Consider the following 8,766-nt stretch of genomic DNA (forward strand, 5'->3'; position numbering starts at 1 on the left):
TTGTTGTTGTTGTTTTTATTATTATTATTAATATTAATATTGTTATTATTGTTGTCATTATTATTATACAGACAGCATCTGTGCAATTTCACTAATATAACCATGTAATCCAAGGACTTTGAACCAGGGAATCCTATTTCTTCACTCTAAGTCAATATTTCCTACAGTCCGTGAATGCAGCATGGTGTAGGTCAGAACCACCTGTTTGATGGTGATGATGTCACTGAGCGGTATAAAACGCACGCCTGCAGCCTCTTTCATTCACACTTTCCCTAATCAGAGGAGCACAGCGGGTCTTTTTCAACACTCCACGCCAAAATGAATAACAAGTGCGTCGCATACCTGGGACTCCTCTTTCTGGCGCTCTGTTTCTCATTACAGGTTAGTTTGAGTCTAACTGTTTTGTTTGTGTCAATCAAACATTAGGAGTAAATTAGGCTACTCGGTTTTGGGTAACTTTTTTTGAGGTTTGTTTAAATGATGTTAATTTTCACTCGGAGAAACTCAATGGTTTTATGCGCCTTCATTATCTGAAAGGTTATTTTATTTTACATTGTGACTTAGAAAAATTCCACTAATTACCCTTTTAAATGACTTAAAGGGTTAACGCAGTCGTAGCGTCTTGAAATTGCTGTTAAATGGTCGCAGCTGTGGTAGGCTCCTTGTTTGTGTCGTCTGAATGTGCCGGGCAGTATGTGACGGTCCTCTTGTGTTGCAGGTGGTCTGTGCGAGCAACAACAACATCACCACCTCCACCAACGGCACTTCGTCCGGCAACAGCCTCGGTAGGACCGACGCCTTCACGCTCCTGGTTCCGCTGACTCTGGGGGTCTCCCTGCTGCTCCACGGCTGGTCCTGGTGACCGCACTATATTTGCACATGGCTGGACTGGAGACGCAACTTTAGCCTCTTCCAACAAGGGGGGATATGTTATCTCTCTCCCAAGCATACGAACTTCACTAATGAAAATTGTCATCGATGGGGAAGTTCTTAAAGCGCACCACTGTTAGTCCACCGTGCCGTCTCCATTTTACGCAGCAACTCCGGACGCGCCCTGCTTGTCCGGGTTTTTTTTTTTGTTGTTTTTTTTTGCAGGGGTTTTTCGTGGACTATAAATATCCCCACTATGCTGGAAAATATTTAAGTCTTCTGTTGAGGTGGTAGAAAATTGGACGGGTAATCGCTATGCGCGCAAAAATGCATCCTTTATCGTGGGTTCCATAGGCTTAGAATATAACTTTAAACCAATTCTATACTAAAAATGATGGGGGGAGCGTGTGACTAGTCATGTTTTTAGATCTTGACTTTTGTAAATTCAATAAAACTTTAAACTGAAAACTTGACTCTTTTCTGTGTCGGTTTTTTTGTAGTTTTGTCCATAGGACAAACAGCTCAAGCTTGGATAACAATATTTCCGCTCTCCAAGCTCGTACCCTGACCCATTAAAACTGCAGAGGTGTGTGTGTGTGTGTGTGTGTGTATATACACGAATGGTATGTCAGCGGAGAACATAGGCCCTAGAATATCAGCTCAAGTGTCACTATCGGTTGCACTGCAGATTATCCGGATCTGCTTCAAATTCTAGGGCTCTTTGGAGGAAAGGTAAACGACATGCTGCTCTGGCACACTAGAAAGGGTTAATTTTCAAAATGAATGTCTTACTGATGCACACATGGAAGTGTAAGACTTCATGTAAGATTATTTTTTGTAAATGGGTTTTTCTAAGAATGTGTAAAAGTCATCTCCTTTCAAAGTAAACGCTCCTTTGTTGGTACAAAGGAAGTCATTGTGTGAAGTTAAGAGCTGCACACTTGGGTTAAAATTTGAAGCCATTGCTGAAAGATGTCTTCAAAGTTTGTCTTAAAATCTATTGAAGCCTAATTTAATATGATGGAATGAGTCGAGTTTAAAACTAGTATGCAAGCAACCTAGATGCAAACCACATCGACCACCATCAGGCAACCACACCTCAAACCGTGTCCTCCCCACACAAAGGGAGGATGTCTGCAAAGGACAAAGGACCATTTCAATAATTAAGAGTGAGTGAACAATTGAAAGACCTGAGCCCTTCCTCCTCTTCCTCCACCTGGAGGAAGGGGGCTGTGCAATCAAAAGGCCCCTCTATCTGTTTGAAAAGCAGCCTGCTGGAATTCACCTGCTTCTGCCCCCCACTGTTGATCTGTGTGGGAATTGCATCCCTCTCTGATCGTTCGACAAAGGATGTATTGTGCAGTTCATCTTATCTCCCGTCATCCTTTGCTGGTTCTTCATCGGGCACTGTAGTGTGTACCCGTTGTTTTTGGAAGTTGTGGGTGTCCACCGTTTTTCTTGCGTCTTATCTCACCATTAATAATCCAAGTCTAGAGGCCTGTCAGAGCCACATTCCAGCAGGACTGCTGTGAATCTGTAATCAGGTGAAGAATTTTCCTTTGGTTGACCATCAGTGGGACTACTCAAATTGCCCCCTCCTCCTCCTCCCCCTCCTCCTCCTCCTCCTTGTGCTTATTCAACCGTTCCACCCTCCTTCTACCATCCACCTGGAACGTAAGGAGAAACCTGAGTTCACACATAAAAGGCAGAGGAGGTGGTAAAGGTGAAGGACACTCTGTAAAGCTCCTCTACCTGTTCTTCATCATCGAACAGGGGAAGTGAAACGGTAAAGTTACTATGGTTACAGTACAATCACCATGTGCATTAACTTCCTGTGTAAAGGTAATGATGTAAAAACAGCAGGTTGTTTTTTTCAGTTCTGCTGCAAAGACTGATGCAATGCCAGAAGCTTGGTTTTCACAGGGTGTGGCAGTCACAGCAGGCTCACTCACACCGCACACAGAGGATGGTCTGTGACTTCTGTTAAAATTTTCCTGTGTGATTAGTTAGACTTAAGTGGGAGAACATGACATGGTGATACCATGGTAACTGAGATGTACCCTGACTGTGTATTTTTATGCCTGATCATAACCAAACAGAGAGTGAGAGTGATCAGGGAGTGAAATTGAAACCTCTTGTGAGCATCAAACCTCGGTCTGTTGTCCATGCGGATCGGTGTGAGAATGTATTGTCCATACACACTGAAACATTTAACCATAATGATCCTGACATTCTGTCTTAAAAAAACATTGCATGACATGAGAGGACTTATTTTGATGATCCAGCAACCATGATCCTGACTGAATAGTAGTAGTAGTATTACATTTTTGTTGACAAATCTCAATACAGACAGTGAATAAATGATGATGCACATGAACATGAATGAGGACCAGAGAGGCCAGTGCTAAAGAAAATTATGTAATCATATTCACGCGCAGCTGTTTTTCATTTGAATGTTCCTAATATTTCCATAGCACATGCATGGAGCTATTGATGCACTCTTTCCATTGCCATGGAGTCGGGGCAGCTGTGGCTTCAGTGGATGATCTCCCGCTGTGTTTACTCTGTTATTTTGTGAATGTGTGCATGTTTGTGTGTGCAAATGAGTGAATGTACCTTTAGAAGCTCTCAAAGATAGATTGTCATTTACACACGTCAGTGCCCACCATCCATCAGTGGATGTAGGTGAAAGGTTACGTCTAAATAAACTGTACTAAACTTATGACTCATAAATGTGTCCCACTCAGGACCATCACTTCATCACCTCTCGTCATCATCAGGATGTTTGTGACTAATTCTCAGCTGTGCTGTTTCCATATAGTGCTAAAAATCTAATGTTAGCCTCAGTGTTAGGGTTTCAGATCTTTGGTATTGCAGTGAACTCACATTTGAAAAGTGCAGTTGTGCCTTTGACTGTAATCTTCTTGTAGCAGCAACGGTAAGGGAGGAACCTCCAGCCCACAACTCTCTTGGTACATAAAGGAAGCTGCAGCTGTTGTGGTTGGATGTCTTTTCACCACAGAATAGAATTGTCACAATAGATATGTATTCACAAATTTTTCACAGTATACTGTTTTGCAATAGCTGTTGCAGCAGATCTTGGTGAACACACAAACCATTGTGTTCCATTTAAATAATGCTATTTTGCGGAAAGTACACAGTGTACTACATGGAAGTGAAGCATCATCATGATTAGATTAAATATATCACTGTTAAAGCAGGATAGAAATGGGGACCAATTAAACATGACATGAATTGTGATGTGCGACGTGGTACGCTGTCATTTTATTGTATGAGTCAACATAAGATCCTTTCACTTCATAGGTGTACTGATACATTTGTGCTGCAAGTATCACTTCAGGGAAGTTCAATTGTGCTCTGACCACATCCTGTACACAACGGAACTTTAGACACAGTTGAAAGATTATTCCCTTTAGAGCAAAGCCTCACTTTCTGGTTACTTTCATTGTTTTGCCTTACAGTATTCACACACACACACCTTAGCCAAATGCTGCAGGCAAATCAGTACATACATCCTCCTTTTCCTTGTTTTTGACCAGTGGTGTCAAAAGTACACACGTGTATACTCAAGTGGATGTATAGACACAGGTAAAGTAGAAATACTTTAGTAAAGACTGAAGCTCTGACACAACATTTCTACAGAGGTATGGTTATTTGAGGGCAAAACTAGGTAGAAATTCACATCACTATAGTGGCTGCGTATTGAGCGCCATCAACCAATGTTACAGTGGAAGATATGATAACAGGCTGTACAACTATTGTAAGGCATGAAAGCTGCTTTTTACATAACCAAGTCAAAAATAATAACAATAATAATTGAAACCTTTATTAGTCCCACAATGGGGAAATTGCTTAAGGCAGCCAAGCAAAGAGCGCCATACACCAGTGAGTACACTGGAGGCTATGCAGGTAAAGTGTCTTGCCCAAGGACACACAACAGTGACTAGGGAGGAGTTGGGATCGAACCACCAACCTTACGGTTACGGGACAACCCTGCTATACCACTGCGTCACTGCCTAATCAAAATGATCAATATATATTGACACACAATTGATTTTTATTAATGTATGTACAGGTTAAAAAGTTCAATCACATTTTCAGTACAAACATCTTTGAAATGTAGCATACCCACAATCAGTTATGGGCAAGTAGTCCAGTCTGTGTGGTGGGGCAGGCTGTGGGTATTAAGTGAAGACAGGGGCTGCTGAAGGATGATAACAGGCATCCGTCCATTATTACTGTGTATTATACTAGCTGACAGTAGGGAACGTTTTCCTACTTTAGTTTGTGTTGATCAACTTGTCAATGATGGATGGACTTATGTTAGCAGACAGACGCTAACTAACGAACCAGTGCACCAACATCAGAACACAGCACTGAATGACACCATCACTCTTCATCCACACGCAGAGTGCAAATATGTGTGTTATTCAAAGATCTTGTATTAATACCTGTGGATGATTTGTAACAAACAGAAGTAACATGTAGGCAGACAAATAAACAGTGAAGTAAAAAAAATCCAAAAACTCTACTTATACCCCCTAATTTCTGTAATCTCGTAATCGTCTCGGTAATCTTGTAACCTCAAGCTAAGTCAATTATTAATCAAAAACACACAGCAGTCGGCAGTCGAAGGCGGGGGCCTCGGCGACCTGATCACTGGACACAGAAACTGGCTCTGGGGACATGGAATGTCACCTCGCTGGGGGGGGAAGGAGCCTGAGCTTGTGCGGGAGGCCGAGCGGTACCGACTAGATATAGTCGGGCTCGCCTCCACGCACAGCTCGGGTTCTGGAACCCAACTCCTTGAGAGGGGTTGGACTCTCTTCTATTCTGGAGTTGCCCATGGTGAGAGGCGGCGGGCTGGTGTGGGCTTGCTTATAGCCCCACAGCTTAGCTGCCATGTGTTGGAGTTTTCCCCAGTATGTGAGAGGGTCGCCTCCCTGCGCCTTCGGGTTGGGGAGAGGTCTCTCACTGTGGTTTCGGCGTATGCGCCGAACAGCAGTGTACTGACTCCCAGAGACTTCTTACAGTCTCTGGGAGGGGTGCTGGATGGCACCCCAACCGGGGACTCTGTCATCTTGCTGGGAGACTTCAATGCCCACATGGGCAGTGACAGTAACATCTGGAGAGGCGTGATTGGGAGGAACGGCCTCCCCGATCTGAACCCGAGTGGTGTTTTGTTATTGGACTTCTGTGCTGGGCATGGTTTGTCCATAACGAACACCATGTTCGAGCACAAGGTTGTCCATCGGTGCACCTGGCACCAGGACACCCTAGGCCGGAGGTCAATGATCGATTTTGTAATCGTGTCAGCTGACCTTCGACCTTGTGATTTGGACACTCGGGTGAAGAGAGGGGCTGAGCTGTCAACTGATCACTACCTGGTGGTGAGTTGGATCCGTTGGCGGGGGAAGAGGCTGGACGGGCCCGGCAGGCCCAAACGTACTGTGCGGGTCTGTTGGGAGCGTTTGGCCGAACCCTCCGCTAGGGAGATCTTCAACTCCCACCTCCGGGAGAGCTTCACCCAGATTCCGAGGGAGGCTGGAGACATTGAGTTGGAGTGGACCATGTTTTCCACCTCCATTGTCGATGCAGCTGACCGAAGCTGCGGCCGCAAGGCCTCTGGTGCCTGTCGTGGCGGCAATCCCCGGACCCGGTGGTGGACACCGGAGGTCAGGGATGCCGTCAAGCTGAAGAAGGAGTCCTATCGGGCCTGGTTGGCTTGTGGGACTCCTGAAGCAGCTGATAGGTATCAGCAGGCCAAGCGTGCTGCAGCGAGGGCAGTTGTAGAGGCAAAAACTTGGGCCTGGGAGGAGTTCGGGGAGGCCATGGAGGAGGACTATTGGTCAGCCTCAAAGGGATTCTGGCAAACCGTCCGGCGCCTCAGGAGGGGGAAGCAGTACTCTGCCAACACTGTATTCAGTGGAGGTGGGGAGCTGTTGACCTCGACTGAGGGGGTGGTTGGACGGTGGAAAGAGTACTTTGAGGGTCTCCTCAATCCCACCAACACGCCTTCCATTATGGAAGCGGAGGCTGATGACTCGTTCATCACCTGTGCTGAAGTTGCCGAGGTAGTCAAAAAGCTCCCCGGCGGCAAGGCACCGGGGGTGGATGAGATTCGCCCTGGGTACCTTAAGTCTCTGGATGTTGTGGGGCTGTCTTGGTTGACACGCCTCTGCAACATCGCGTGGCAATCGGGGGCAGTGCCGCTGGACTGGCAGACCGGGGTGGTGGTCCCTCTTTTTAAAAAGGGGGACCGGAGGGTGTGCTCCAACTACAGGGGGATCACACTCCTCAGCCTCCCTGGGAAAGTCTACGCCAGGGTACTGGAGAGGAGAATTAGGCCTATAGTCGAACCTCGGATTAAGGAGGAGCAATGTGGTTTTCGTCCTGGCCGCGGAACGCTGGACCAGCTCTATACCCTCCACAGGGTGCTGGAGGGTTCATGGGAGTTCGCCCAACCAGTCCACATGTGTTTTGTGGACTTGGAGAAGGCGTCTTGTTCCCACAAGACGCCTTCTCCAAGTCCACCAAGTGCTCTGGGAGTATGGGGTCCGTGGCCCTCTGCTGAGGGCTGTTAGGTCCCTGTATGGCCGGAGCAGGAGTTTGGTTCGCATTGCCGGCAGTAAGTCAGACCTGTTCCCAGTGCATGTTGGACTCCGGCAGGGCTGCCCTTTGTCACCGGTTCTGTTCATAATTTTTATGGACAGAATTTCTAGGCGCAGCGAGGGACCGGAGGGGATCTGGTTCGGGAACCATAGGATTTCATCTCTGCTTTTTGCAGATGATGTTGTCCTGTTGGCTTCATCGAGCCGGGACCTCCAGTGTGCACTGGGACGGTTTGCAGCCGAGTGTGAAGCGGCTGGGATGAGAATCAGCACCTCCAAGTCTGAGGCCATGGTTCTCGACCGGAAAAAGGTAGTTTGTCCTCTCTGGGTGGGAGGAGAGCTCCTGCCCCAAGTGGAGGAGTTTGTGTATCTCGGGGTCTCGTTCACAAGTGAGGGAAAAATGGAGCGGGAGATTGACAGACAGATCGGTGCAGCTTCCGCAGTAATGCGGTCGCTGTACCGGTCTGTTGTGGTGAAGAAGGAGCTGAGCCGGAAGGCGAAGCTCTCGATTTACCGGTCAATCTACGTCCCTACCCTCACCTATGGTCATGAGCTTTGGGTAGTGACCGAAAGAATGAGATCGCGAATACAGGCGGCCGAAATGAGTTTCCTTCGAAGGGTGGCTGGGCGCTCCCTTAGAGATAGGGTGAGAAGCTCAGTCACCCGAGAGGAGCTCAGAGTAGAGCCGCTGCTCCTCCACATCGAGAGGAGCCAGCTGAGGTGGCTCGGGCATCTGGTTCGGATGCCTCCTGGACGCCTCCCTGGGGAGGTGTTCCGGGCATGTCCCACTGGGAGGAGGCCCCGGGGAAGACCCAGGAGCGGTGGAGAGACTATGTCTCTCGGCTGGCCTGGGAACGCCTCGGGATTCCCCCAGAGGAGCTGGAGGAAGTGTCTGGTGAGAGGGAAGTCTGGGTGTCCCTGCTTAGACTGCTGCCCCCGCAACCCGGCCCCGGATAAGCGGTGGAAGATGGATGGATGGACAAAGCAGCAGTTAAGGATTGGTAATCATCAAAGCAACATGGCAACCATGTGTGAGTAACTTTTGTTATGGTATTTCAGAGTGTGTGGTGCTTTTACAGACCATGCAAATGATGTTTGGATTAAAAACAAATGAATCTAGTCTGAATATAGTCTGAATATGTGTTAGAGTCTGTAGTAACTCCTGCGGTGTAGTAACACATGGGTGGGACAGACCCACATTACATCCCTGATGCCAAAACTGACACACTAAAATCACAGACATTGTGATGTTTGAGCTTAAAGG

General features: G+C 47.2%; 1 long non-coding RNA gene across 1 annotated transcript; it reads left to right on the plus strand.

The window, feature by feature from the left end:
- Positions 1-268: 268 nt before the first annotated feature.
- On the plus strand, positions 269-1,343 carry LOC114427682 (uncharacterized). The gene is made up of 2 exons (XR_003669475.1): positions 269-381; positions 719-1,343. It is a non-coding gene; the product is annotated as an uncharacterized LOC114427682 (long non-coding RNA).
- Positions 1,344-8,766: the final 7,423 nt, after the last annotated feature.

Source organism: Parambassis ranga, chromosome 22, assembly GCF_900634625.1.
Source record: "Parambassis ranga chromosome 22, fParRan2.1, whole genome shotgun sequence".
Classification (NCBI taxonomy): Eukaryota; Metazoa; Chordata; class Actinopteri; family Ambassidae; genus Parambassis; species Parambassis ranga.